The sequence below is a fragment of the Lissotriton helveticus genome, chromosome 5_2 (genome assembly GCF_964261635.1).
Source record: "Lissotriton helveticus chromosome 5_2, aLisHel1.1, whole genome shotgun sequence".
In the NCBI taxonomy this organism is placed as follows: Eukaryota; Metazoa; Chordata; class Amphibia; order Caudata; family Salamandridae; genus Lissotriton; species Lissotriton helveticus.
In genome coordinates, this window is record NC_136066.1 from 4948687 (window position 1) to 4957304 (window position 8618).

Genomic DNA, 8618 nt, shown 5'->3' on the forward strand with positions numbered 1-8618 from the left:
TTTTCAACCCTCGCAGAAGATGGACTTTCTCGGGTTCCGCATCGACTCGGTGGCCTGTCAGCTCCTTCTTCCCGGCCAGAAGATCAGAGCGATCAAACGGGAATTGCGCTTGGTATTGTCCAAACAGGTGGTCTATTTGCGGTCAGTGGCTCGGATCGTGGGTCTGTTGTCCTCTTCCATCCAAGCCATTTTTCCGGGTCCCTTACATTATCGCGCTCTTCTGCACCTCAAGATCAAACATCTTCAGAAAGGCCTTTGCTACTCAGATCTCATTCCTCTTTCGGAGGAGGCTCGCATGGAAATGTTGTGGTGGCTGGACCACATGGAGTCCTGGAACGGTCGTGCACTATTCGGGAAGACTCCAGACGTGGTTATAGAGTCAGATGCGAGTCTTTGGGGTTGGGGAGCCCGGTGCGGTTCTCTGACGACCGGGGGTCGTTGGTCCCAGGAGGAGTTATCCCTCCACATCAACTGTCTAGAGCTTCTTGCGGGCTCTTTCGCGATCCGTTGTCTCTCCCCTCAGGCGACGAACTGTTGCATTCTCCTCCGCATGGACAACATTTCAGCGGTGAGGTATGTCAACAAGCTCGGGGGCACGAAGTCCAAACTTCTGGCGGAAATTGCGAAGGACTTCTGGCATGTGTGCCTTCAGCGCCAGATCACGATTATTGCTGAATACCTTCCTGGTCGCGACAATCGTATTGCGAATTGGAACTCTCGCCATCTGCGGGATTACAGCGACTGGCGTCTTCACCCTCGGGTGTTTCGGACATTGTCCCGGACTTGGGGACCATGCTACATGGATCTTTTTGCCTCTCGCCTGAACAGTCAACTTCCCCTGTTTTACAGCTGGCGTCCGGATCCGGAGGCTCTCGCCACGGATGCCTTTCTCCAGTCTTGGCCGTCTCACCTGTGCTATGCATTTCCTCCCTTCATGATGATTCCCAGAGTTCTAGCCCGCACAAGGCGGTTTCTCTCGGAGATCATTCTCATCACTTCTCTTTGGAGGGCTCAGGCGTGGTTTCCAGTGCTTCTGGAGATGAGTTGCTCTCCGCCGCTCCTTCTCCCCAACAGGTGGAACCTGTTGCTGGACCCTCTTCTTAAGCCTCACCCCCTCATTCTTTCGGGTCATCTCCATCTTGTGGCGTGGTGAATTTCGGGGGACGCTGGCAAGTCTCAGGCCTTTCTTCAGACGCTGCCCGATTTATCGGCGAAGCTTGGGCCCCCAACACCCACAAACGTTATGCGTCAGCTTGGAAACGGTGGTGTGATTGGTGTACTCAATGGTCAGTGGATCCCCCTCTGCAGATGTCACGTTAGTTCTGAATTTTCTTGCTTCTCTTGCTTCTTCGGGTTTGGCTTACAGAACGATAAATAACTTTCGTTCTGCTATTTCTGCTGGTCATGTTCCTGTGGATAGTAAACCTATTGGGGAGCATCCTTTGGTTTCCAAATTGCTCAGAGGCGTTCGGATGGTAAAACCTCCTTGCCCGAAGTATGTGGCCTTATGGGATGTCTCCGTGGTTTTACGTTTCTTGAGTTCCTGGCCGGCTAATTCCTTGCTTTCTCATAAGCAACTATCAGCCAAACTCACTATGTTGCTATACCTGTTGTCCTGCAAGCGCGTGTCAGATGTTCGTGCTCTGGATCTTGCCGGACGCACATTTTCTCCGGAAGGTGTTTCTTTTGCCATTTCTCGCCGTACTAAATGTAACACGTCTTCTGTGTCTTATCCTTCATTTCCACACAATCCGAAACTGTGTGTGGTTCAATGCATTAAGGATTACGAGGTGAGTACTGCACCTTTTCGACATGATTTAAAGGGTCAACTTCTTATAGCTTTGCAAAAGCCTTTTAAGCCTGTCTCTCCCGCTACCCTGGCACGTTGGGTACGCTGGCTCATGTTGGAAGCGGGTATTGACGTTTCCGTCTTTGGTGCCCATTCTACTCGGGGAGCCATGGCTTCGAAGGTTTTTTCCTTGGGGGTCGGCCTCCAGGATATCATGAAGGTTGCTGATTGGTCTTTGGAATCTGTATTCAAAACGTTTTATTTCAAACCTATTGTTGATGTTGCTTTTGTTGTGGTTGCTAAGCTTTAATCAAGCATAATCGGAGCCTCCGTCCTGACATAGAATTTAAAATTTGCTAACATTCGTGCCAAGAATTTTCAATTCTATTAAGGCCAGGAGGCGCGGATTATCCCACCCTTATTTACAGTTTATATTGTATTAATTCTGCATTATTGCTGTATCATTATGTTGATTATTCTATGACTTTTTTTCCCGCCCTGTTTTAAACTTTGTAAGTCTTCCTTCGGAATGGCCTTTACGGCTCTGTTTTTTATTTCCTCCAGGCTCCGACCTTAAATGAGGTGTGTTGCGAGTTTCTTCTATTCATTGGTCTACTGTTGTTCCAGTGGCTATGGGAAGTTCCTTCGTCCCTTCATCCAGATGATGACTTCTCCGTGGGACGTCCTTAATGGATTGCTGGACTTGTCGTTGTTATTCCTTTTAGTTCTGGACAAAAAAAGAGGAAGTGGTGACCTCTATGACTCTTTATATACTGTTTATGTACTCTATGGTTACCCAGGGTTTATGGGTAATGTAGTTTTTTCGTTTCTTTACTGTGTTTTTATTGGCTGCTGTGTTTCAGTAAAGAAATTGAGATAAGCATAATCCTCGCCTCCTGTCCTTAATAGAATTGAAAATTCTTGGCACAAATGTTAGCAAATTTTAAACTCTGCCCTCAATGTCTGTCCACGTGGTACAGCTGACGGATAACCCGCTGAAAGAAAATTGTGGTGACCAGGGCAGGATCTACTAATTGGTCGCCGCTCTACGCTCCCACAATTATTGCATGGCCCAAGACCTGATCAGTGGGCTCCCAACTCGCCCCTTGTATTGCCCGCTGGGATTGCCAGCTGTGCCCAACGCTGCAAGCCGCCCCTCGGATGGGTGGGGTCCGTAAGAGTCTGCAGTGTGACCGATGGGGGCACAGGCCTGCAGGAAGCCGGGACCGCTTTGCGGCGAGGGTGCGGGGAGAAGACCTAGCTGCCTAAAGCTTCGCCGCAGTGCGGAGGCCGTCCTTTCACCACCCTAACTATCCATCCAGGTCTTAAGCGCTGTAACCTTGTGCCTCGCCCCCCAGATGGAACTGCAACATACCCCCAGGCAAGGCACCAAAGGGCGTTAATTGAAGTTATAACCCTCGTGGCAAATGCTACCTTACGGGCCTCAAAGCGCTATCTATTGCATTATTATACCTCTACTTGTCTTTGCACGCTTTTGTAACTTGCACACACGTCACTTAGTTTTTTTGTCTGTGAGTATTGTTAGTTACCTCTTGTATTTTGTTTGCTCACTATTGTCACTTTTGCCTCCTATAATGTAACCTTTGCTTTTCTAAATTGTTCACTTGTCGTTTCTCCTCATGTGTCATTAGTGTTGTATTGTGCCGCGCTCTGACACCTTCGCGGTCAGAACCCGGGTCTGCACTATAAACGATGCCCTGGAGCACGGCATGCTCGCCGCCAGCTTCCTGCCCCCAGGGAGTCTGTGTCGGCAGGAGGGGCGGGGTGGTGGTAACTGCATGTTGGGTTTACATCGGCAGCGGCGCAACAGGGGCACTGTGAGCAACAGAAACTCCCGGGGGTGAGGTAGCAGAACTGCACGCATTGCGCTCCAGCCCCCCAACCTGTGGTGATTACCCCTGCCCCCGAGCCGCTCTGGCCCCCCGGGAGGGAGAGAAGGGGGGGAGAGCCTTTGTGCTTCAGCAGTGGGTACCAAACACACACACACACACACGCACACATACGAGAACTGTTCAACATTAGATATTAGCAGATGGTGCACAGCCCCCCCAGATGCTAATTAAACCATGCATGCATGGGGTCATTCGGAAAACAGCCGCATACAACAATGCAAGGAATGTACAGACACCGCTGAAGTCCGCTTACAAAGGTGTCACTTTGGAGGCTCTTCTTCAAACATTTGTGTTCGCTTGGCGAGACTCCATTGTCATCGCTCCTCGTCGTCTCTTGGCCCCTCAATGAGTGCACTTGTAACCGTCCCCAAAACATTGCCGCCTGGGGCGGACCGCCCCCACCTAATTACGCCACTGAAGGAAAAGCAGAAGGAAATCCAAAACTTACATCAGTCCTACCTACCCTGTTTGTGACATCACACTCATAACATCACAGCTTGTGCAGGGCCCTTGTTCCCTGTCCCCTGTCTGCCCTGTCCATGACCTCAGCAATGTCTGCAGACCGGTCCACCACACTGGGTTTGGCCATGATTCCCCGGCAGCACCTTCGGGATACTACAGGTGAGTCCAATGCACCTGATCACTAGACTAACTTGAGTTCTGCAGTTGGGGCAGTACCAGCCCTGCAGTGGAAGCCTTCTAACTCCACCCAAGCCCCCATGAGAGCTCAGTAGAAACCATCCCACGTGCCCCTCCCACTACCCACCACCCCACCTGCGGCACAGTAGGACACTTCAAGGGAACGGGTCCTATCCGGGGGTGTCAGGCACCATAGCTTATTCATCCACCGTCATCGGGGAGTGGTGGTAGGGGTGCCAACAATCCGTGCATTTTCATCACATTCTGCAGCATGCCAACCAAGTGCGAGCAGAGACAGACACATAACTGCATACCTTACAGCTGGCTATCACATCACGTCATACTTGTCAACAAAAGACAACACATAAAGTACATTGCAGTGAGCATCTCTCATAAAGATACACTGTGTAGGTGGCTATGAGGGGTGACTAAACCAGTCTGAACCAAAGCATGTTACATAAAACATCACTGAGCCTGACTCTGCCTTAGACGCTGAAACCAACGACGCCACCCTGGGCCGCAACGCTGGACCGAGTTCAAAACCAGAGCACTTTTATTGGCAGTCCGAAACTCAATTCGCACCCCACAGCCCTCCACAGGTCATACACAGCACGCCTTTATTCTTTTTTGGAATCTGAAACCTCCCAACCTCCTGCTGATACTGACAATGATGATGAACCCTATGATGGAGAGGCCATTGTTTTGGATTTATTTGATGCTAATGGGCTGGACAACTCTTGAGATACTGTCCTTTCTTCGCCTAAACAGGCTATGGTATAGAAGAGTCCATCTTCTTTGTCACAGTGATTAGGAGGGCGACAGAAGTTTTAGACTTAACTCTGCCCAGGCATCTTCTCATCGATATAACACTAATGCATTTCCCACAACCCCTCCTCCCTCCAAAAGACCATCAAAGTGCATGGAGATATTTGCAAGCAGGTCACGTCACGTGTGCAGGGCTTGCACGTCAAACGACGGCCTCGCGGCACTGGTCCGTTGCAGCGGCTTTTATATTTTATTTGGGTACACTGACTGACAGTAGTGTCAGCGTGTGTCCCCAAATAGATTATATAGGCCGCTGCAACGGACCAGTGCCGCCTGGGGCCCATGTTACCCATGTACTTTAGGTGCATAACGACATTGGAACTGGTTCACCTTATTGGCCCCTGTAACAGTGTACCCAGGTACCCAGGGCATAGGTGTTTCCAAGACCTACCAGGGGCTGCAGCATGTATTGTGCCACCCCTGGCCTGGCCTCCATATTTTGACACAACTGGCTGATCACTCAGCTGGGGTAAGTCAGTGTAACCACCCCTTACTTAGGTGTAGTAAGCCTATACCTAACCTAAAATGGACACATATGTTCCTATCAGTCACTCCTATGGAAGGCCTCATCAATCCTGGAGGCAGAGTGCTTGGAAATATGTGAGATGGTGCTCTGGCATGAGCTGAGCCTGTCTGCGGCTTTCGGAACCATGTCGTTTAGCTGTTTCATGATACTGCCATACCATATACTCTTAAGTGCATTATGAACCTCGCGGTTAAATGCTATCTTTGGTTTGGCTTTATCAAAACATGTCAAGTAAGGTGTCATACGAATTGGAATACTACCCCCTCGCCAGTTCTGGCGACGGGGGTAGCATTCCACCCTTCTAGAGGGACACGACATGTACCTAGCCTGAACCCCGGTTAAAGTTAAACAGAGCCTCAGCATCACAAAATGGATGCTGCCACCACAGACACAAGTCTGACCTCCTGTTGCTCGGAGTCCTTCCAGCGAGGGCAGCTTGGACAAAGGGTTTCCTGCCTTGGGAGGTGCTAGCACCACCCCAGACAGGATTTTGTGTATTGGGTAGGACAGGGCTGAATAGAATCAGACATGCCTGGGGCACACAAGGTGTCCCTGTGCATAGGCCAGTTCAAACCGGTGCTGGGGCCTTCCAGCCCCAGTCCTGGCGCGAAACTGGACAAAGGAAAGGGGGTGTAACCACCCCCCTTCCTGGTTCCACTCAGAGGAGGGACCGGGTAGGTGATCCGGCCCCCCAGATTCGAATAAGAGTGGGAGCTGTGTCCTGAGACTTCAGATCATCCTGAATCAACTTGAAACTAAGAAGACGACTGGACTTCGACATTCTGCTGCTCAGAAGACGGAAGAGAATCTCCCTTGTGGCCAAGGAGTGGCCACCCTGTGAACACAGGCACCATCCAGCAACTCGACGTCTGCTTTGCTGCCGCCTCCCGCCGGAGCCCGAGCCCAGAGCCTGACAAGACCCAGGCTCCCAGACTTCTCACAGCCCGATCCACAGTCCCTGCAAAGAAGGGACCCGTGGAGGCACCGAGAGACGTGGGACCGGACCTCTTGAAAGACCGCCGAGAAGCTGACTGCGCAGCACCTGAGGCACCCTCGACGCTGTGCTTTGGGGTTTGAGAAGCCCCAACCTCGAGCAGCCCTTGCACCGAAGATCAGCCCCCCAGCATCTCCACGATCTGCGTGGGGCCCTTTTGCACCGTGCCACTCGACGCGCCATCCCGGCCACTTGCCACGTGGCTAGCGGCCATATTGGCGACGAAAACGACGAACTACACCGCTGGTCTGGTTGCTCCAGATTGGCCCTTGCTCCCCTGAAAAGGAGCACCCGCTCTGACCTTGCTGGTCCGAGTGAGAAGCTTGAATCACTTCCTGCGTGGCTTGCTTTAGCCAAGGCCTGTTTGCTCCAATCAAGTTGCCGACACCGCCATCAGCGAGAGCCTACGGGGGACAGCTCGTGACCGACTCCTGGACGTCCTTGACCTCTTCGTGTCCACGTGGCTGCAGAGACAATCTTCACGACATCACCTGTTTGCATCCGACATCGCCTGGTTCCTTCCTGGTTCCACGGTAGTCACTGGCTAGTGACTTTGAACATTGTCCCCTCTGCTTTCAGGTCTTCACCTCTTCAGATCCACCCTTGGATCCACCGGAACTCTTCACATCGAGCCGCCTGCAGCATCTTCAGCTCCAAGTACCATCGACCTGCGTGACGAAACCCGACACTACTTCGACCCTGTGCACCCGCTTCCTGTGGGTGAGGTAACTCAGCAACGCCGGTGTTCCCACACTGGTATACACCTCTAGTGTCTGTGTCTAAAGTTTCATCCTTCTAGGTCACTCGGAAGGTTCCTTAATAACTAACTTTGTAACTTTTACGCACCATTGACATTGCATTGGTAAAGCGTGCACTTTCCGCACTGCACCCGAGTCCCGCGGGCCTTTCCCGACTTTCACTGCTAGTCCCGAACAGCTCCAGCGATTCCCCAGGCCCTAGGCCTCTTCACTTTCCCCATAGTGGTTCTTATACCACTATTTTAGTATATGGTTTAGGTGGCCCCTAGGGCTCATCCAAAATTGTGCAACTTTGTATATTTAAACTGTGTTTTAACGCATTTGCTTCTGTGCTCATAAAGAGTATAGGGGATATTTGTAGAAATAAATCTATATATATTTTCAATATATATCTGTGTGGTGTCCTTTCATTTGGTATTCAAGGGATTGTGTATGGTAAAACAGCTTGCTTCACATGCCTTTACAGAGTTTAGCCTAAGACTGCTTAGTCCATGCTACCCCTAGGATAGCTTGTCTATAAGGTTGACTTTACAACCTGCACCATAAGGGTTGCTTGGCATGGTACAAGGTGATCACTAGAACTAGTGAGCATCATATACCAGGCCAACTTCTCACATTGGTGAGCAGCGGATTGGGATTTGAGCTTGCTGTTGTTTTACCATTACAATCTTTGAAAGTATCATTTGAAAGATCATACAGGTACCTGATAGGTACACTAAAACAAGACTAGATATACTTAAGTTCTACTGAACTTAGTTGTTGTAGAGGATAGGGAATAGCACACCCTGACTACAACTACTAGATAGGTTTTGTAGGAAAACACAAGTGTAGGTAGATTGCAACACATCCACCACACTAGAGCAATGTCTGGAGCAGAGGGATCCACTGGACCCATCTCTGTTGAGAGTGACCCTCCAAGGGCATCATCCAAATTTGCTATCTTTCCATTTAAGGAACTGAGGCAACTGAGTTCCATGAGAGGAATCAAAACAGGTCCTACTCCTACAGCAGGACACCTCAGAGAGCTGTTAGACCAATCTGAAGCTCGAAAGAACTCCAAACCAGGCCCCTCAGGGACTGGTGAGGAAGGTTCTCCTTCTGAAGAAGAAAACACTAATGCACCTGCCCCTGTTATCCACATAGATGAGGAAGACCAGGTCACTGGAGATACTCA